The sequence below is a fragment of the Schistocerca gregaria genome, chromosome 4 (assembly GCF_023897955.1).
Source record: "Schistocerca gregaria isolate iqSchGreg1 chromosome 4, iqSchGreg1.2, whole genome shotgun sequence".
Lineage (NCBI taxonomy): Eukaryota > Metazoa > Arthropoda > Insecta > Orthoptera > Acrididae > Schistocerca > Schistocerca gregaria.
In genome coordinates, this window is record NC_064923.1 from 785,907,780 (window position 1) to 785,930,381 (window position 22,602).

General features: G+C 48.4%; 1 protein-coding gene across 2 annotated transcripts in view; it reads left to right on the forward strand.

The window, feature by feature from the left end:
• The window catches only part of LOC126267437 (sodium/potassium/calcium exchanger 3-like), a 292,258-nt gene that overhangs the window by 91,233 nt on the left and 178,423 nt on the right, over positions 1-22,602 (forward strand). The gene's annotated exons all lie outside the window — the stretch shown is intronic.

Below are 22,602 nucleotides of genomic sequence, written 5' to 3' on the forward strand. Positions count from 1 at the left end.
AGGGGTGGCTGCGCTGTGGCCAGGGTAGGGTCAGGGCCAGGTGCACTGGTTGACCCAGCGGCGGCGCATGGACGCCAGAGCGATGCTGTGGCTACTGTGGCCAGCGTAGGGTCAGGGCCAGGTGCACTGGTTGACGCAGCGGCGGCGCATGGACGCCAGAGCGATGCTGTGGCTACTGTGGCCAGGGTAGGGTCAGGGCCAGGTGCACTGGTTGACGCAGCGGCGGCGCATGGACGCCAGAGCGATGCTGTGGCTACTGTGGCCAGGGTAGGGTCAGGGCCAGGTGCACTGGTTGACGCAGCGGCGGCACATGGACGCCAGAGCGATGCTGTGGCTACTGTGGCCAGGGTAGGGTCAGGGCCAGGTGCACTGGTTGACGCAGCGGCGGCGCATGGACGCCAGAGCGATGCTGTGGCTACTGTGGCCAGGGTAGGGTCAGGGCCAGGTGCACTGGTTGACGCAGCGGCGGCGCATGGACGCCAGAGCGATGCTGTGGCTACTGTGGCCAGGGTAGGGTCAGGGCCAGGTGCACTGGTTGACGCAGCGGCGGCGCATGGACGCCAGAGCGATGCTGTGGCTACTGTGGCCAGGGTAGGGTCAGGGCCAGGTGCACTGGTTGACGCAGCGGCGGCACATGGACGCCAGAGCGATGCTGTGGCTACTGTGGCCAGGGTAGGGTCAGGGCCAGGTGCATTATTTGACGCAGCGGCGGCGCATGGACGCCAGAGCGATGCTGTGGCTACTGTGGCCAGGGTAGGGTCAGGGCCAGGTGCACTGGTTGACGCAGCGGCGGCGCATGGACGCCAGAGCGATGCTGTGGCTACTGTGGCCAGGGTAGGGTCAGGGCCAGGTGCACTGGTTGACGCAGCGGCGGCGCATGGACGCCAGAGCGATGCTGTGGCTACTGTGGCCAGGGTAGGGTCAGGGCCAGGTGCACTGGTTGACGCAGCGGCGGCACATGGACGCCAGAGCGATGCTGTGGCTACTGTGGCCAGGGTAGGGTCAGGGCCAGGTGCACTGGTTGACGCAGCGGCGGCGCATGGACGCCAGAGCGATGCTGTGGCTACTGTGGCCAGGGTAGGGTCAGGGCCAGGTGCACTGGTTGACGCAGCGGCGGCGCATGGACGCCAGAGCGATGCTGTGGCTACTGTGGCCAGGGTAGGGTCAGGGCCAGGTGCACTGGTTGACGCAGCGGCGGCGCATGGACGCCAGAGCGATGCTGTGGCTACTGTGGCCAGGGTAGGGTCAGGGCCAGGTGCACTGGTTGACGCAGCGGCGGCGCATGGACGCCAGAGCGATGCTGTGGCTACTGTGGCCAGGGTAGGGTCAGGGCCAGGTGCACTGGTTGACGCAGCGGCGGCACATGGACGCCAGAGCGATGCTGTGGCTACTGTGGCCAGGGTAGGGTCAGGGCCAGGTGCACTGGTTGACGCAGCGGCGGCGCATGGACGCCAGAGCGATGCTGTGGCTACTGTGGCCAGGGTTGGGTCAGGGCCAGGTGCACTGGTTGACGCAGCGGCGGCGCATGGACGCCAGAGCGATGCTGTGGCTACTGTGGCCAGGGTAGGGTCAGGGCCAGGTGCACTGGTTGACGCAGCGGCGGCGCATGGACGCCAGAGCGATGCTGTGGCTACTGTGGCCAGGGTAGGATCAGGGCCAGGTGCACTGGTTGACGCAGCGGCGGCGCATGGACGCCAGAGCGATGCTGTGGCTACTGTGGCCAGGGTAGGGTCAGGGCCAGGTGCACTGGTTGACGCAGCGGCGGCGCATGGACGCCAGAGCGATGCTGTGGCTACTGTGGCCAGGGTAGGGTCAGGGCCAGGTGCACTGGTTGACGCAGCGGCGGCGCATGGACGCCAGAGCGATGCTGTGGCTACTGTGGCCAGGGTAGGGTCAGGGCCAGGTGCACTGGTTGACGCAGCGGCGGCGCATGGACGCCAGAGCGATGCTGTGGCTACTGTGGCCATGGTAGGGTCAGGGCCAGGTGCACTGGTTGACGCAGCGGCGGCGCATGGACGCCAGAGCGATGCTGTGGCTACTGTGGCCAGGGTAGGGTCAGGGCCAGGTGCACTGGTTGACGCAGCGGCGGCGCATGGTCGCCAGAGCGATGCTGTGGCTACTGTGGCCAGGGTAGGGTCAGGGCCAGGTGCACTGGTTGACGCAGTGGCGGCGTTGGCCATCGAGTGGTGGGATGTTTTTCTTACCAGTGATCTTTCGTTATACTGTATTCCATTGATTTCTCCAAGCAATAGGGTGCTCCAAATTAAAAGAAATTGTCCCATACCAGTGAGAAATATCGTTTCAATTAATTTGTGTAATTTTTTATATCAAAGTGGTGTTAGCAGTGTAACAGTTAATGGGAGGGTGTGCGTGAGTGGGTGGCATGGAGCAGAACAGCAGGTCAAGTGCAGAATGCTAGGTTAATTTGTATAATTTTTATGTAAAATGCAGTACAACAATTTAGGGGGGTATGTGACAAAGAAAAATGTGCCAGAAATGACGTTCAAAAGCATGTGAAATGCGAAAAGTGTACCAGAAAATGGTGGGAGGACACAACTAATTACTTAATTTGGTATCAAAGGCGGTAGAATGGTTTAAGGAAATGGGTGACATGGAAAACCACTCAACAGAAGAATAGGTTAAGTGCCGGCAAAGGGCCAAATATTAGGTTAAGACACCCAGAGTACAGTGCCGAACATTAGCTTATGCAACATGTTTGCTCCACGTAATTACTTCTTACAAGACCTCATGCTTCCAAACAGCAGAGAATGATGAGCAAGAGAAATCCAGCCCCCACAAACTGATTTTTTTAATAAATAAACAATATACCCTTGAATTTCCTGTTGTGACACTCTTCCTCCACCACACAGCCAATTTGTATTACATCACAGAATGGACGAACAATGCCACCTGGTGGCAGTACTGTGTACTAGGGTAGTTGGATTCCAGAGCCCTTGGCGACCACACTGTTTCCTGCCATTTTAGCCACTATCTTGGGTTACGTCACGGAACAGACGACAGCATCCTCTGGTGGCAGTACTGTGTACTAGGTCAGTTGGACTCCAGACATTGTGGTTAACACATTGGATGGAAATACTGCCTCTAATTGTTTAATAAATAGTGCATGCAAAATAGGTTAGTAGAGGTTGCATTGTCCTGATGGAATTTGAATTTCCTGCCAGGGGGCATGGCACTCTCCCACCAGAGAAGTTATTTATTTGATCAATTTAATTAAGTGGTAAATCAAATTGGTAAGAGTGAAAGAGCAGTCTTGTTCCAATATCTCAGACCTGTAAGTGTACCTGTAGCAGCGAGGGGGAAGGGGGGAGGAGTGTGGTGGAGGGGTGGGGGTGGGGATGACAATAGGTTAAGTGCCTGTCAATGAAAAGGAAATGCGGATGACATGGGAAAGCACTTAACAGAACAATAGATTTTTTACCTGTCAATCAAAGGAGAACAATAGGTTTGCCCCTGAGTGCATACTGCATACCTGCCCCTACTGTAGGCAACTCACACTAACATGATGCACCCTCTTCTGCTTTGTCCCCCCACTGGCGTCACCCCAGTTCCCAGAAGACAGATGTTGACTGTGGATATTGTTTCACAGACACAGTCCCTTTAACTGTTCAGAGATGTCACTAAGCCCACCGAAAGATATAAACAACCATACATGAGCAGCACCTATTAGACGGAAGGGGTCCAAGAGCCGATCAGTTCCAGTCATTGCACCAGGAAGGAGGGACAGGGCTCGTGTTGTCTGAAGTTCAACCGTACCTAGACAGTCAATACCATGGTTCGATAGTGTCCGTATTTTTTCTTTGTGCCACGAAGGGCTCTCAACAAGGGAAGTGTGCAGGCGTCTCAGAGTGAACCAAAGTGATGTTGTTTGGACATGGAGGAGATACAGAGAGACAGGAACTGTCGATGACACACCTCGCTCAGGCCGCCCAGGGGCTACTACTGCAGTGTATGACCGCTACCTACAGATTATGGCACGGAGGAACCCTGACATCAACTCCACCATGTTGAATAATGCTTTTCGTGCAGCCACAGGACGTCGCGTTACGACTCAAACTGTGAACAATAAGCTGCATGATGCGCAACTTCACTCCCGACGTCCATGGCGAGTTTCATCTTTGCAACGTCGACAACACGCAGTGCAGTACAGATGGGCCCAACAACATGTCAAATGAACAGCTCAGGATTGGCATCACGTTCTCTTCACCGCTGAGTGTCTCTTATGACTTCAGCCAGACAATCGTCAGATACGTGTTTGGTGGCAACCCGGTAATGCTGAACGCCTTAGACACACTGTCCAGCCAGTGCAGCAAGGTGGAGGTTCCCTGCTGTTGCGGGGTGGCACTATGTGGGGGCGACGTGCGCCGCTGGTGGTCATGGAAGGCGCCATAACGGATGTACGATACATGAATGCCTTCCTCCTACGGATAGTGCAACCATATCGGCAGCATATTGGCGAGGCGTTCGTCTTCATGGACGACAGTTCGCACCCCCATCGTTCACATCTTGTGAATTTCCTTCAGGATAAAGACATCGCTCGACTAGAGTGGCCAGCGTTTTCTCCGGACCTGAGCACGATCGAACATGCCTGGGATAGATTGAAAAGGGCTGTTTACGGACGACGTGACCCACCAACCACTCTGAGGGATCTACGCCGAATCGCCTTTGAGGAGTGGAACAATCTGGACCAACAGTGCCTTGATGAACTTGTGAATAGTATGCCACGACGAATACAGGCATGCATCAATGCAAGAGGACGTGCTACTGGGTAATAGAGGTACTGGTGTGTACAGCAATCTGGACCACCACCTGTAAAGGTTTCGCTGTATGGTGGTACAACATATAATGTGTGGTTGTCATGAGCAATAGAAAGGGCGGAAATGATGTTTTATGTTGATCTCTATTCCGGTTTTCTGCACAGGTTCCGGAACTCTCGGAACCGAGGGGATGCAAAACTTTTTTGATGTATTTTTCGTACACTGCATGGCTGATGGTTCTAAAAGGTCACACTGGGTTTTGTAGACTGGCGCGGCTCTCCACAGCAGACCTCGCCAGCCCTGCACAGCTGGTGCAGCCTGCTGCCCTTTGGACCTGCTCACTATACTGGAGCCTCCGTATCCGTTTGCAGTCTCTACACCCACGCCTCTCTCTCTTACCAAACGGACTGCTCCATCATACCTGACGGTGCCCCGTATGAACCTGTGATTCATTTTAGTCAGCCAATCTGTGTACTGTCAATCGCCGCAAACATCCTTCCCGTACCTTGAACAGTTGTGGAAGGGCTCCTGTTACTTACTGCGCCACCTTCAGTTCAGCATGGGATGGCAACTTGAGACCCAGCATTCCACCACTGATACAATTAATTTTTTTTTTCAGTACTGGAGAGAGGTATAGCATGCTGTCCGCCATAAAGACTATTCTGGTGTGTTAGCAGGAATGCAGACCTAAAGTGCACCAAATGGAAATCCCACTTGTAGATGGGTTTGTAAGGATAACACAGTAACCGGCCACGAATCTCGTTTCTGCGACAAGATGGAGTCGATCAGGGCCCTTTACTCATGGCCGCAGAACTCTGCCGATTGGGGAGCGAGCTTTCACAGTCACCGCTTCTTATGAAACGAGTATCAGTGAGCATCGAACACCATTGGTAGACGCTGAGGTAAGCATGTACCGCACGAAGCCACCCACGGACAAAACAAAACTTCAGAGGTTTTATCGTTTTTAAACCAAACTGTTGGAACTCCTTGCAGCAATGCACACATGGATCCAGTACGTCTGAATAAGATAGTCTCTGTTGCCTTACATAAAGGTACGACGGTAAGCGAAGCTTCCACGTGTACCGCAGAAGCCGTTGTAATAAGACAAGCTCTCCGATTTGTGAGAGACTAAGACCGTTCCGATACCGCTTACAAACTTGAATAACATTAATTCGCTGAGTCAGATTGCACTGATACAGTGAAAGGGAATCTACATTTACGTTGAAACTCCGCCGTCCACCGTACGGCACGTAGCGGAGGGTACCCTATACCATTACAAGTCATTCCCTTTCCTGTTCCATTCGCAGACGGAACGAGGGAAAAACTACTATCTGTATGCCACCATATGAGCCCTGATTACTCGTACCTTACCTTCGCGGTTCTTACTTGTAACGTATGTTTCAGGTTGTAGAACCGTACAGCAGTTGGGTTCAAATACCGATTATCTTAGTTTTCTGAATACTGTTCCTCGAAAAGAATATTGCGTTCCCTCCGGCGATTACCATTTAAGTTCCCGAAGCATCTCTGCAACACTTGCGTATTGTTCGAACCTACCACAAACAAACCTAGCGGCCCGCTTCCGAAGTGCTCCGACGCCCTCCTTTAATCCGACCTGGTACCGATCCCAGACACTTGGTGCCACTAGCGCCCTGTATGCATCCTCCTCTAGAGGTGAGAACCACACTTCCCTAGAATTTTCGCAGTCAACCGAACTCGACCATTCACCTTCCCTATCACAACCCTCACATGCTCATTCTATTTTTAACGACGTCACGCCCAGATATTAAAACAATTTGATTGTGTCAACCAGGACACAATTAATGCCGTATCTGAAAATAACGGGTTTGGTTTTCCTACTCATCCGCATTAATTTACATTTTCCTATACTTAGAGCTAGCTGCGGTTCATGACACCAACTAGAAATTCTGGCTAAATAATTTTGTATCCTCCTATAGTCACTCAATTTCGACACCTTACTGTACACCGCAGCATTGCTCCCCCAACCGCTCGCCAAATCAGTTATCGGTCCTGCCACACTTCCCTGGTGCACTCCTGACGATGCCCTTGTCTCTGATGACCACTCGCCGTCAAGGTCAACACGCTGGGTTCTGTGACTTAAAAAGCCTTCGAGCCATTCACATGTCTGTGCGGTTATCCCGTATGCTCGTAGCTTCGTTAACAGCGTGCAATGGAGCACCGTGTCGAATGCCTTCTGGAAGTCTAGAAATACGGAATCTGCCTGTCGCGCTTCATCCATAGTTCGCAGTATATCACGTGAGGAAAGGACGAGTTGAGTTCCGCACGGGCGATGCTTCCTAAACCCATGCTGATATGTGAAAATAAGCTTCGGTCTCAAGAAAATTTGATATTTTCGAAATGAGAATATGTTCAAAGTTTCTGCAGTAAACCGAATTTGGGGATGTTGGTCTGTAATTTTGCCGGTCCGTTCTTTTGCCCTTCTGATACATAAGAGTCACCTGTACTTTTTTCCAGTCGCCTGGGACTTCGGCCTGGCCGAGAGATTCGCGATAAATGCAACCTAAGTAAGGGGCCAATGCCGGAGAGTACTGTTTGAAAAATGGAACTGGGATTCCATCGGCACATGGCGACTTATTTGTTTTCGATTCTTTCAGAATTTTCTCTACGGCGTGGATGCTTATTACTGTATCGTCCGTACGGGACTCTGTTCAGCGGAACGTACGATTCTCCTGTGCGAACGATTTATCGAACGTAAAATTTAAAACCTTCGCTTTCGTTTTGCTGTCTTCAACTGCCACACCAGACTGGTCAACGAGTGAGTGTATCGAAGCCTTAGACCCACTTAGCGATTTCACAAAGGACCACAATTTTCTCAGGTTCTCTGCCAGACCTTTTGCTAAGGTTTGACGGTGGTAGTAGTTATAAGCTTCGCGCGCGGATTTTTCTAAAGGCGTACGAATCTCTACAAATCTCTGCGTGTTGTCATTTACGCTGTCTCTTTTGAAATGAACAGCATCTGCTTCGTCAACATTTTCTGTATCTCGTTATCGAACCAAGGTGGATCTTTTCCGTGCTTAATCCACTTACTGGACACGTAATTCTCTAGTCTCGCTTTATTTGAATATCCTATCACTTGACAGTCACCTCTAACGAAACTGCAAATGAAGTAGCAAAAGACGCCATTTTAGTAAAAGAAAAATTCCTTGCTACTCTATCTGACGTGCCCGGAGAAAGAACGAGAGGGGAATGTCTGCAAGATGACGACGACCTACAAACGTTTTGATAGTTAGACCTTACGTAGTCACTGAAAAAGACATTCCACGTCAATATTGGTTCCCTAAAGCAGAAATTTCATCGTCATAATGAACCGTCAGAGATTCGAAGATTGCAGTTCCTTCTCCGCTTCCGCCTTTATGCTGTGCAGAGGCAGAGTTCTTGAAGGTTGTTTTGGCCTGCTAGAACAACGTTTCATTTTTACACATTTTCCGTGGGTACTGTATGGCTGCGCGCATAAGGCCACGCTTCTCGTCCCAAACTATCTCACGGTATGTACTGTACAACACTACAACGACGCCATAGTCAAAACCATAAAGAGAGACAGATCGAACTATGTTTTCCATATGTACAGTCACGTGTAACATAATGCTTATACTTTCATATGCCCCAGTTATCGCATTGCAATTAAATCGAGTGGGGAGAAAAAAACAAATCTATTAATTATTATGTGCCATTTCTTCCACGAAAGAAAAGGACTTACTGGTAGAGACTCGGGTGTTTGGTGTATGTAACTTGCCACATAGTTGTCACGCGTAAATTGGTGCTAAAACACGTTTACTTATGCACAGTAGCAAGTAGAAAACTAAGAAGAAGCCGGAACTGAGTTCCACTGGAAAGCAACAGAAAAAAATCCGGCAAGCGCGAAATTGGGGCAGTTCCCTGCGAAGCCATTGGTGGGCAGTGGGCTGCGAGATGACACGAAGTGGCGCCTGTTACACCGCGATGTTCTGCGCTGCCTGCAGCTACAGTAGGTGGCCGGCACTGGCCGGGTTTCCTCCGCAGCTTAAGCAGCCGCCTTTGTGCCGGGCGCCGTTGCACCGCCGCGCTCGCCAACGTGTGGAGTGGAGATGGGCAGAAACGGCGACTTCAAGGAATCGACAGTTTCTTCTTTAGGAATGCTCTCTCCTACTTGCGCCCTTATATGCAGTCAAAGTTAAAAGAAGGATGCATAAATTTCTGTCCAAGTCAATGCATATTTGATACTCAAAATTGTGTGTTTGCATTGCAATTATTCCAGTTTCACCATCAAAACTGTGAAATGTACCAGCATATAACTGAATAAAAAAGAATGTCTTTCAGTTCAGGTCCCTATAGAAGATTTTAAAGAGAGTTTTTCTATTCTTTTCTTAATATTTTCAGACGTTCAGCTCTTCTGTTCGACTAAGCTCATTTCGTAAGTCGGACTAGAAACCCCGTAAATTGTGGATTTGACGCTAATGTCAGTTGGTTCCGATACACGTGAGCCATCCCCTTCAGCCACCGGTGCACCTCGCACCAAATGAATATCCTAGGGTAATCTAGTAGTACTTTTGTCCTTATGGTATGTCGTCACCATTAGTCGGTTAACTCACTGCTGAGTGTCGAGAACTTCATTTCTTAATTCATTATTTCTTAACTAATTGAATCTTCGCCTAGACGCCTCCATCCACAGAGACATTCACCTCTTCTTAAAATAATGTGAAGAGATAGCTGGTGATCTTCTTCGCTTGATCCAGCCATCTGTTTGCTACTCTTTCTCGAGGTCTTTGCCTTGGAAGATTATTTTTTCTAAATTATCCCCAAGCATCTGGAAGTATCTTTGGCTGACACGAGAAAATAAACGTTTTGGGGTGCTAAGTTAGTCTACAATGAAAGCACCTGTTCTTCTTTCTGTTCATGGTACACGTAACAACTTCCGGGGACACCACATCTCTAGGGCTCCAGTTCGGCAATAGTCATTGGCGTTTTCTGCCAGGTCTCGCAGCAGTACAAGAACGCAGGAAACCCCAACGATTACATGGGGAACTTCATCGTTGTATCAGATATTGCCCGCGTCTACCAGATCTCAGTGAGTTTAAGCATAGTGAATCTTCGTTTTATTTCCTGTGTCATTCATCAGAGGTCCTAGATATACAAAACATTCACTACCTCCAGATCCTTTAAGCACGCTGTAAGCTGAATTTGATCTAAACCTTCGCGATTAGTAACCATTACTTTGATTTCTTCATGTTTATCTCTAGACCGAAACTTAAATAAGCAGACCAGATCCCTAAGTTCGTTCTCACTGCCTGCAGTGAGGGCAGTATCATGTGCAAAGCATGAGTCTGTAGTCTGGTTAAAATTGCTCCAAGCCTTCTAGTGATATGCAGAAATACACTACCATAGATGCATCTGGATTTGCTCATTATTGCAGCAGACATCTACTGCAAAATGCGACGGCTGATACACTCATTCTGATCCATACAAAAATGTTCTCAGGTACGTACACACTAAAAAAAATACGTTTCCACACAGAACTCGGACCGCGACCTCTGCTGCACGAGTCGCTGCCGCTTCCCCAAGACCCCGGAAGCCTGGTGAGCTGACGGCTTTCGACCCCTGGACAGGCAGGGCTTTGCTCGCAGTTACAGGGCGACCACAGAGATTGCTGCTGCTAGACAACTTCATTATGTTCATCACAACTTACAAATTATTTTAACCCCTTGCATTTTCACAATCATATTAACGGTTCATTTCGTTGTGTAATTCTATTATTTGATGTTGAAAATATATGGTATCGTTTGACACATACTTCAATTCAACATTCTAATGTGTTTCATACTAGAAGGACTTGCATCCCTGTTAGACTATAAACCCCGTTCGCAGCTGAGGAAGCCCTCTGTTGAATGTACAATCTACCGTAGACCCCTCGAGGAAAAAAAAAAAAAAACTGTGCCCAGTAGCTGGAAAAAGCGAGAAGGGTAGTAGACGTGATCCAAAAAACTACCGCCTAGTATCTTTGACATCAGTTTGTTGTAGAATCTTAGATCATATTCTGAGCTCAAACATACCGAGATATCTCGAACAGAATATTCTCCTCCATGTCAACCAGCACGACTTTCGAAAACATCATGTGAAATGCAACTCTTGCTATTCTCACGTGGCATTCTGAAACCCATGGATCAAGGCAGTCAGACAGATGCAGTATTCTTGATTTGCGAAAATCATTTGACTCAGTGCCAGACCTGCGCTTGTTATCAAAAGTACGATCTTGTGGAGTACCAAGTGGTATTTGTTGCTGGATGATGGACAATTTGGTAGGGAGGACGCAGAATGTTATCTTGGGTGAAGAGTCATCGCCAAATGGACCCACTTCGGATGTGCCCCAGGAAAGTGTGTTGGGACCTTTGCTGTTCGTTTTGTATATTAATGATCTTGCACACAACATTAATAGTAAAATAAGACCATGGGTAACAAAAGAAATACCTCAGATAATCGCTGACAGAAGAAAGTACAAAAATGTTCAGGGAAATTCAGGAATACAGAAGTACAAGTCATTGAGGCATGAAATCAACAGGGAAGCTAAGACGAAATGACTGCATGAAAAATTGGAAGAGATCGAAAAAGAGAGTATTGTCGGAAGAACTGACTCAGCGTATAAGAAAGGCAAAACAACCTTCACTGAAATTAAAAGTAAGGGCGGTAACATTAAGAGTGCAATGGGAATACTATTGTCAAACACAGACAAGAGAGCGAATAGGTGGAGATAGTACATTGAAGGCCGTGATGAAGGGGAAGATTTGTCTGATCTGATACAAGAGGAAGCAAGAGTCTATTGAGAAGAGACTGGGGATCCAGTATTCGAATAAGAATTTAAGAGAGCTTTGGAGGACTTAAGATCAAATAAGGCAGGAGGGATGGATAACATTCCATCAGAATTTCTAAAATCATTGGAGGTAGTGGCAACAAAAAGGCTATTCAGGATGGTGTGTAGAATGTATGAGTCTGGCAACATAGCATCTGTTGTTGTTGTGGTCTTCAGTCCAGAGACTGGTTTGATGCAGCACTCTATGCTACTCTATCATGTGCAAATTTCTTCATCTCCAAGTAACTGCTGCAACCTACAACCTTCTGAATCTGCTTAGTGTATTCATCTCTTGGTTTTTCTCTATGATTTATACCCTCCACGCTGCCCTCCAATGTTAATTTGGTGATCCCTTGATGCCTCAGAACCTGTCCTACCAGCCCATCCATTCTTCTAGTCAAGTTGTGCCACAAATTCCTTTTCTCCCCAATTCTATTCGGTACCTCCTTATTAGTTACGTGATCTACCCATCAAATCTTCAGCATTCTTCTGTAGCACCACATTTCGAAAGCTTCTATTCTCTTCTTGTCTAAGCCTATTATTGTCCATGTTTCACATCCATACGTGGCTACACTCCAAACAACTACATTTGCAAAAGACTTCCTGACACTCAAATCTTTACTAGATGTTAACAAACTTCTTTTCTTCAGAAACGCTTTTCTGGCCATTGCCAGTTTACATTTTATAACCTCTCTACTTCGTCCATCATCAGTTACTCTGCTCTCCAAATAGCAAAGTTCATCTACTACTTAGCCTCGTCTCCTAATCGAATTCTCTTAGCATCACCCGGTATAATTCGACTACATTCCATTTTGCTTTTGTTGATGTTCTTCTTATATCCTCCTTTCAAGACACTGTACATTCCGTTCAATTGCTCTTCCAGATCCTTTGCTGTCTCTGACAGAATTACAATGTCATCAGCAAACCTCAAAGTTTTTATTTCTTCTCCATGGATTTTAATTCCTACTCCAAATTTGTCTTTTGTTTCCTTTACTGCTTGCTCAATATACAGATTGAATAACATCAGGGATAGGCTACAACCCTATCTCACTCCCTTCTCAACCACTGCTTCCCTTTCATGCCGCTGTATTTGAAGCCTGCCACCTTCAAAATATGAAAGAGTATTCCAGTCAACATTGTCAAAAGCTTTCTCTAAGTCTACAAATGCTAGAAACGTAGGTTTGCCTTTCCTTAATCTTTCTTCTAAGCTACGTCGTAGCTCACGTGTTCCAACATCTCTGCGGAATCCCAAGTGATCTTCCCCAAGGTCGGCTTCTACCAGTTTTTCGATTCGTCTGTAAAAAATTCGTATCAGTATTTTGCAGCCTTGGCTTATTAAGCTAATAGTTCGGCAATTTTCACACCTGTCAACACATGCTTTCTTTGGGATTGGAATTATTATATTCTTCTTGAAGCGCCGGCCGGGGTGGCCACGCGGTTAAAGGCGCTACACCAGATGGTAGAGTTTTGTCAGGACTGGCTCTCCCAAGGCTATCAGTAGTTCTACTGGAATGTTGTCTACTCCCGGGGGCCTTGTTTCGACGCAGGTCTTTCTGTGCTCTGTCACAATCTTCACGCGGTATCATATCCTCTTCCACTTCCATAATATTGCCCTCAAATACATCGCCCCTGTATAGACCCTCTGTATACTCCTTCCACCTTTCTGCTTTCCCTTCTTTGCTTAGAACTTGTTTTCCATCTGAGCTCTTGATATTCATACAAGTGTTTCTCTTTTCTCCAAAGATCCCTTTAATTTTCCTGTAGGGAGTATCTATCTTGCCGCTAGTGATATATGCCTCTACATCCTTACATTTGTCCTCTAGCCATTCCTGCTTAGCCATTTTGCATTTCCTGTCCATCTCATTCTTGAGGCATTTGTATTCCTTTTTGCCTACTTCATGTACTGAATTTTTGTATTTTGTCCTTTCATCAATTAAATTCAATATATTTTCTCCTACCCAAGGATTTCTGTTATCCCTCGTCTTTTTACCTACTTGATCCCCTGCTGCCTTCACTACTTCATCCCTCAAAGCTAAGCATTCTTCTTCTACTGTATTTCCTTCCTCCATTCCTGTCAATTGTACCCTTATGCTCTCCCTGAAACTCTTTACAACCTCTGGTTTAATCAGGTTATCCAGGTCCCATGCCCTTAAATTCCCACCTTTTTGCAGTTTCTTCAGTTTTAATCTACAGTTCATAACGAATAGATTGTGGTCAGAGTCCACATCTGCCCCTGGAAAAGTCTTACAATTTAAACCCTGGTCCCTAAATATCTGTCTTACCATTATGTAATCTATCTGAAACCTTCCGGTGTCTCCAGGCCTCTTCAACGTATACAACCTTCTTTCATGACTCTTAAACCAAGTGTTAGCTATGATTAAGTTATGCTCTGTGCAAAACTCTACCAGACGGCTTCCTCTTTCATATCTTAGCCCCAATCCATATTCACCTACTACTCTTCCTTCTCTTCCTTTTCCTATTATCGAATTCCAGTCCGCCATGACTATTAAATTTTCGTCTCCCTTCACTATCTGAATAATTTCTTTTATCTCATCATACATTTCATTAATCTCTTCGTCATTTGCGGAGCTAGTTGGCATATAAACTTGTACTACTGTAGTAATCGTGGGCTTCGTGTCTATCTTGGCCACAATAATGCGTTCACTAAGCTGTTTCTAGTAGCTGACCAGTGCTGCTACTTTTTTAATTCACTATTAATCCTACTCCTGCATTACCCCTATTTGATTTTGTGTTTATAACGCTGTATTCACCTGACCAGAAGTCATGTTCCTTCTTCCACCGAACTTCACTAATTCCCACTATATCTAACTTCAGCCTATCCATTTCGCTTTTTAAATTTTCTAACCTACCTGCCCGATTAAGGGAGTTGACATTCTATGTTCCGATCCGTAGAAGGCCAGTGTTGTTTCTCCTGATAACGACGTCCTCCTGAGTAGTCGCCACCCGGAGTCAGAATAAGGGACAATTTTACCTACGGAATATTTTACCCATCTTTTAAACATACAGTAGAGCTGTACGCTTTCGGGGAAAAATTACGGCTGTAGTTTCCCCTTGCTTTCAGCCGTTCGCAGTTGCAGCACAGCAAGGCCGTTTTGGTTATTGTTACAAGGCCAGATCAGTCAATCATGCTGACTGTTGCCCCTGCAACTACTCAAAAGGCTGCTGACCCTCTTCGGGAACCACACGTTTGTCTGGCCTCTCAACAGAAACCCCTCCGTTGTGGTTTGCACCTAGGTAGAGCTAACTGTATCGCCGAGGCATGCAAACTTCCCCAACAATGGCAACTGCAAGAGCTGACAATTGTGAGAATTATCGCGCAATCAGCTTAACTGCTCATGTATCCAAGTTGCTTACGAGAAAAATATACAGATGAATGGAATAGAAAATTGAGAATTTATTAGATAACAATCAGCGTGGCGCTAGGAAAGGTAATGGTACCAGAGAGGCAATTCTGAGATTGCGGTTGATAATGGAAGCAAGGCTAAAGAAAAATCAAGACAAGTTCATAGGATTTGTCGACCTGGAAAAAGCGTTTGACAATGCAAAGTGGTGCAAGATATACGAAATTCTACCAAAAATAGGGGTAAGCTATAGGGAGAAACGGGTAATATACAATATGTACAAGAGTCAATGTGGAATAAAAGAGTGGACGACCAAGAACGAAGTGCTCGGACTAAAAAGGGGGAAGATGGGGATATAGTCTTTCGCTCCTACTGTTCAATTGGTACATCGAAGTATAAGAAAGATTCAGGAGTGGAATTAAAATTCAAGGTGGAAGGATATCAATGATACGATTCGCTGATGACATTGCTATCCTGAGTGAAAATCAAGAAGAATTACATGATCTACTGAACTGAATGAACAGTCTAATGAGTATAGAATATGGACTGAGACTAAATCAAAGAAGGACGAAAGCAATGAGAAATGGCAGAATTGAGAACAGCGAGAAATTTAATATCAGTATTGATGGCCACAGAGTAGATGAAGATAAGGAATTTTACTACCTAGGCAGCAAATGACGGACGGAGCAAGGAGGACATCAAAACCAGACTGGCATTTTCAAAAAAAGGGCATTCTTGGCCAAAAGAAGTCTACTAGTATCAAACTTAGGCCTTAATTTGAGGAAGAAATTTCTGAGAATGAACGTGTAGAACACGGCATTGTATGGTAGTGATGAGAGGTGGCAGAAGCTCCCTCTCATATTTCTATCTTACTCTGAGTTATTCGATTTTCCTCTCTAACTGCATGCGGTGAAAAGTTGCTATTCCTTCACACCCGGACTTCCCACGCAGCGTCTCCCGTCACCCGGGTGGTCCGGTGACAGGCGGGCTCTGCTGATCTTGAAAGGGTTAAGTCGACGGGTGTGAGGGAGTCGAGTGAATGCCTTCCAGACGCCGACATTGTCAGTAGAGCGGCGGAGACACGCCCGCAGGAGCCTGAAGGAGCGGCTGGGCTAGAGATTCCGTTACTTCGCAGAAACTTAGCGAAAACACTTTCTGGGGGGCTACCAGCGAGGCGTGGGAATGACTTGTGTCCCCAGGCAGTCTTGGCGCGCAAATTCCCGCGTTTTCTGCCAAATCGTAACTGTGATTGGTTTGCTCAGGACCTAGCTCCGTGACGTAGCAAAATCGGCGCAGAAATTGGCGCCAAGAATCTCCATTGGTGGAATGATAGTGCTTCGGCAATAGAGTGGAATTTTCCACCGGTTTTCGAGTTGCTGATTGGAACGTTTAACCACGACCACTGTCGTGGGGGCGGGAATGCTCTGTGTTCGGCTTGTACGGGTGCTCTTGTAGGGTCGGCTCTGGCCTTTCGGTCGGAATAGGTTACAAGACTGAGCTTTCGCTGCTCTGGACAGCCTCCCTTCCGTTGGCTGTCTAATATACTTTTATTTGATTGTAACTGCTTAACGAAGTTGCTGAAGTTTCGACTTCAACGTAACTTTCCGAGTACAGTTGGCAACTGAGCGTTCTGCGTACAAGCGGCCTATGTTGTCTGTCTTGAGCAGTTTTGGCTAAAGTTGACTGTATCGGAGTTACTGTGTGACTTCGCTTGTTAAAATCAATCACTGTACCGTCAGTGATTGTGTGGCGAGCCTTCTTCGTCTCCCTCAGATGCGCATTTGTATCGCTAGGAAGTCTTTAGTCTGGAACAACCAGACCAGGATAATTTGTTTCGGACTATACTCGCGACATTATCATCACCACGACGGGACGTCGAAGTAACCAGCCATCGCCTCCGGTACGCCAGATCGTGTCCGTGCAGTTAAGAAGACAGCTTGGTAATGTACGTCCGCAGCACCGGCAAAGCAGGCAGTTTTGCTAGGTGATAATCAGAGCTCAGCAGGGCGCGCCCGTTTGTCTTTTCTAACTTTGCTCTGTCTTGGGTGTTCATTGTCTGAGTTATCACAAATGGGTTAACTGTGTGTATCTCTTAAGATTTGAGTTGCAAGGAATTGGCTCCACATACCACTTCGTCATAAACGTCACAATCTAGTTTAGGGACCACTTCACCTTCACAGCATTTATTTGAGTATCCAATTTGAGCCAATTTGATGTATTGTAAATGTGTCATGTGTTTTTGTTTATTATTTTGTGTTTAGTCTTAATAAATCATGTTGTTATTTTGGACAGAACTTTCATTTTGTTAATTGGTAGAGCAACCCTATCACTTCGTTAATGAAACCTTCCTATATTTAACTTATTTATCAAATTAAATTATTGCAGGTGCCAAACTCTTTTCTACTCCACTTGCAGGGTCGATTACAGTCAGTTCGCGTAGTTTTTTAATCCATGTGCAACAGCAAAAGTCGGAGTTAGAATAAGGGGGGGGGGGGGGGGGGCTTAGAGCATCATTCACGCATGTAGATTCTAGAAGAATTTAGTGTTAAACACACTGCTAGCCCCGGCACCTCGCAGTGAAACACGAACTTTGGGAAAACCGGAACAGAAGAGAATCGAGCCATTTCAGCTGCGGTGCTACAGATTAATACTGAAAATTAGGTGGACTGATAAGGTAAGGAATGAGGAGGTTCTGCATAGAATCGGAGAAGAAAGGGGGAAATATGAAGGGACAGAGTGATGGGACATCTGTTAAGGCATCAGGAAATTACTTCCATGATACTAGAGAGAGATGTAGAGGATAAAAACTGTGGAGGCAGATAGGGGTTGGAATACATTCAGCAAATAATTGAGGACATAAGTCGCAAATGATACTCTGCGATGAAGAGGTTAGCACAGGAGAAGAATGCACACTAGATCGCGTGTTCCAAGTACAGCTATCGCTGAGTTTTCTTTAGCTGAAACCAAAGCAACGGAGACATTCATAGGCGGTTGCAGAATGTCTACGGAGACCTGAAAGTGAACAAAAGCGCGGTGGGTCGTTGGGCGTGGTAAGATACATAGTGGTGCAATGATTGGCAGCTTCCTTCAAATGTTCAAAAATTTAAAATTGTACACTTTACAAAACGAAGAAACATAGTTTCCTGTGAAGATGTTATTAGTGAGTTAGTGCTGGACTCTGTAAACTCAGGTAAATACTTGGGTGTAACACTTTGTAGGGAGGTGAAGTGGAACGATCACACAGGCCAAGTCGTGGATAAAGCAGGCGGCAGACTTCGGTTTAGTGGTAAAATACTGGGGAAGTGCAGCCAGCCCACAAAGGAGACTGCTTACGAACCACTCGCAGGGCCGCTTCTAGAATATTGTTGGAGTGTGTGGGACCCATATGAAATAGGACTAGCAATGGATATCGAACGTGTGGAGAGAAGAGCAGCACGAATGATCACACGTTTGTTTGTGCCAAAGGAGATTACCAATGAAATGTTGAAAGATGTGACCTGAGAGTCCACTAACAAAGTTTCAAAGACCGGCTTTAAGCGGTTACTCTGCGAATATATTACAACCACTCTACGTATCAAATGGTTCAAATGGCTCAGAGCACTATGGGACTCAACGTCTTAGTTCATAAGTCCCCTAGAACTTGGAACTACTTAAACCTAACTAACCTAAGGACATCACACACACCCATGTCCGAGGCAGGATTCGAACCTGCGACCGTAGCAGCCCCGCAGTTCCGGACTGCAGCGCCAGAACCGCACGGCCACCGCGACCGGCCACTCTACGTATCGCTCCCGTGAGGGTAACATTAGATTAATTACAGCACGCACAGAGGGATGTAAAGAGTCATTTTCCCCTCGGTCCATATGTGAATGAGTCGGGAAAAAGCCATAATGACAGGTACAGTGAGACGTATGCCGTGCACTTCACAGTGGTTTGCAGAGTGTAGCTGTGGGTGCGGCAACCGAAAACCGAGACATTTTAGATGTAATCGTCATATAAACATTTGAAACGTAAACTCTTGTTGCAGTATAGGACAACTAATGCACGTGAAAGTGTAAAGCAAAGAAGGAATTATAAAAAAGAGTGAAATTCAAACAAAATGATGAATAGGTGTAATGAATGCTATAACATGGAAGAAAATATAAAAACAGGAAAGAGAAGAAATTAGTTTGAAGTTAACACATAAAAACAATTAAAATCTCATGGGAAAAGATACCAAATGAAAAAAGGAATGACACGAAGAAAAAAAAAGAGGGCAAATAAAAATTTAATACGATGATTAAAATGACAAAGGATTAAGAACGAAAATACGTTCAAACGAATTAATTAAACGAAAATAATGATCAAAGACATTTGAATAAAAATTGTTAACCTCGTTAAGGGATTCAAAGACCCAACCTTCACCGTGTTAGGAGCGTGTGTAACCCCTGCACTACACGACCACCGTGGATGAAAGCCCTTGACTTTAAAGTCCTGACACAGAATGTAGCTGAATGTCGCACTACCTGTATTGTTTCTCGGGAAAAGCGAGGACTCGACATCGCAGTTCTCGGCCCTCTGTTCGCCCGTCACCAGTGTGGAGCCACTGGCGACGTTGTGGGTCAACAGACACCATCTCCCTCTCTCTCTCTCTCTCTCTCTCTCTCTCTCTCTCTCTCTCTCTCTCTGTCCCTGCAGATTCGCCCATCACCTGAGTTCTCTTCCAGACGCAGCGCTGGCCAACTGCAGCGCGCCGCCTCTCTCTCTCTCACTCTCTCTCTCTCTGTCCCTGCAGATTCGCCCATCACCTGAGTTCCTGAGTTCTCTTCCAGACGCGGCGCTGGCCAACTGCAGCGCGCCGCCTCTCTCTCTCTCTCTCTCTCTCTCTCTCTCTCTCTCTCTGTCCCTGCAGATCCGCCCATCACCTGAGTTCTCTTCCAGACACGGCGCTGGCCAACTGCAGCGCCGCCTCTCTCTCTCTCTCTCTCTCTTTCTCTGTCCCTGCAAATTCGCCCATCACCTGAGTTCTCTTCCAGACGCGGCGCTGGCCAACTGCAGCGCACCGCCTCTCTCTCTCTCTCTCTCTCTCTCTCTCTGTCCCTGCAGATTCGCCCATCACCTGAGTTCTCTTCCAGACGCGGCGCTGGCCAACTGCAGCGCCGCCTCTCTCTCTCTCTCTCTCTCACTCTCTCTGTCCCTGCAGATTCGCCCATCACCTGAGTTCTCTTCCAGACGCGGCGCTGGCCAACTGCAGCGCGTCACCTCTCTCTCTCCCTCTCTCTCTCTCTCTCTCTCTGTCCCTGCAGATTCGCCCATCACCTGAGTTCTCTTCCAGACGCGGCGCTGGCCAACCGCAGCGCGCCGCCTCTCTCTCTCTCTCTCTCTCTCTCTCTCTCTCTCTCTGTCCCTGCAGATTCGCTCATCACCTGAGTTCTCTTCCAGACGCGGCGCTGGCCAACTGCAGTGCGCCGCCTCTCTCTCTCTCTCTCTCTCTCTCTCTGTCCCTGCAGATTCGCCCATCACCTGAGTTCTCTTCGAGATGCGGCGCTGGCCAACTGCAGCGCGCCGCCTCTCTCTCTCTCTCTCCCTCTTTGTCCCTGGAGATTCGCCCATCACCTGAGTTCTCTTCCAGACGCAGCGCTGGCCAACTGCAGTGCGCCGCCTCTCTCTCTCTCTCTCTCTCTCTCTCTCTCTCTCTGTCCCTGCAGATTCGCCCATCACCTGAGTTCTCTTCCAGACGCGGCGCTGGCCAACTGCAGCGCGCCGCCTCTCTCTCTCTCTCTCTCTCTCTCTCTCTCTCTGTCCCTGCAGATTCGCCCATCACCTGAGTTCTCTTCCAGACGCGGCGCTGGCCAACTGCAGCGCGTCACCTCTCTCTCTCCCTCTCTCTCTCTCTCTCTCTCTCTCTCTGTCCCTGCAGATTCGCCCATCACCTGAGTTCTCTTCCAGACGCGGCGCTGGCCAACCGCAGCGCGCCGCCTCTCTCTCTCTCTCTCTCTCTCTCTCTCTGTCCCTGCAGATTCGCTCATCACCTGAGTTCTCTTCCAGACGCGGCGCTGGCCAACTGCAGTGCGCCGCCTCTCTCTCTCTCTCTCTCTCTCTCTCTCTCTCTCTCTCTCTGTCCCTGCAGATTCGCCCATCACCTGAGTTCTCTCTCTCTCTCTCTCTCTGTCCCTGCAGATTCGCCCATCACCTGAGTTCTCTTCGAGATGCGGCGCTGACCAACTGCAGCGCGCCGCCTCTCTCTCTCTCTCTCCCTCTTTGTCCCTGCAGATTCGACCATCACCTGAGTTCTCTTCCAGACGCGGCGCTGGCCAACTGCAGCGCGCCGCCTCTCTCTCTCTCTCTCTGTCCCTGCAGATTCGCCCATCACCTGAGTTCTCTTCCAGACGCGGCGCTGGCCAACTGCAGCGCGCCGCCTCTCTCTCTCTCTCTCTCTCTCTCTCTCTCTCTCTCTCTGTCCCTGCAGATTCGCCCATCACCTGAGTTCTCTTCCAGACGCAACGCTGGCCAACTGCAGTGCGCCGCCTCTCTCTCTCTCTCTCTCTCTCTCTCTCTCTCTCTCTGTCCCTGCAGATTCGCCCATCACCTGAGTTCTCTTCCAGACGCGGCGCTGGCCAACTGCAGCGCGCCGCCTCTCTCTCTCTCTCTCTCTCTACCCTGCAGATTCGCCCATCACCTGAGTTCTCTTCCAGACGCGGCGCTGGCCAACTGCAGCGCGCCGCCTCTCTCTCTCTCTCTCTCTCTCTCTCTCTCTCTCTCTCTCTCTCTCTCTCTCTCTGTCCCTGCAGATTCGCCCATCACCTGAGTTCTCTTCCAGACGCAGCGCTGGCCAACTGCAGTGCGCCGCCTCTCTCTCTCTCTCTCTCTGTCCCTGCAGATTCGCCCATCACCTGAGTTCTCTTCCAGACGCGGCGCTGGCCAACTGCAGCGCGTCACCTCTCTCTCTCCCTCTCTCTCTCTCTCTCTCTCTCTCTCTGTCCCTGCAGATTCGCCCATCACCTGAGTTCTCTTCCAGACGCGGCGCTGGCCAACCGCAGCGCGCCGCCTCTCTCTCTCTCTCTCTCTCTCTCTCTCTCTCTCTCTCTGTCCCTGCAGATTCGCTCATCACCTGAGTTCTCTTCCAGACGCGGCGCTGGCCAACTGCAGTGCGCCGCCTCTCTCTCTCTCTCTCTCTCTCTCTCTCTCTGTCCCTGCAGATTCGCCCATCACCTGAGTTCTCTTCGAGATGCGGCGCTGGCCAACTGCAGCGCGCCGCCTCTCTCTCTCTCTCTCCCTCTTTGTCCCTGCAGATTCGCCCATCACCTGAGTTCTCTTCCAGAAGCAGCACTGGGCAACTGCAGCGCGCCGCCTCTCTCTCTCTCTCTCTCTGTCCCAGCAGATTCGCCCATCACCTGAGTTCTCTTCCAGACACAGCGTTGGCCAACTGCAGCGCGCCGCCTCTCTCCCTCTCTCTCTCTCTCCCTCCCTCTCTCTCTCTCTCTCTCTCTCTCTGTCCCTGCAGATTCGCCCATCACCTGAGTTCTCTTCCAGACGCGGCGCTGGCCAACCGCAGCGCGCCGCCTCTCTCTCTCTCTCTCTCTCTCTCTCTCTCTGTCCCTGCAGATTCGCTCATCACCTGAGTTCT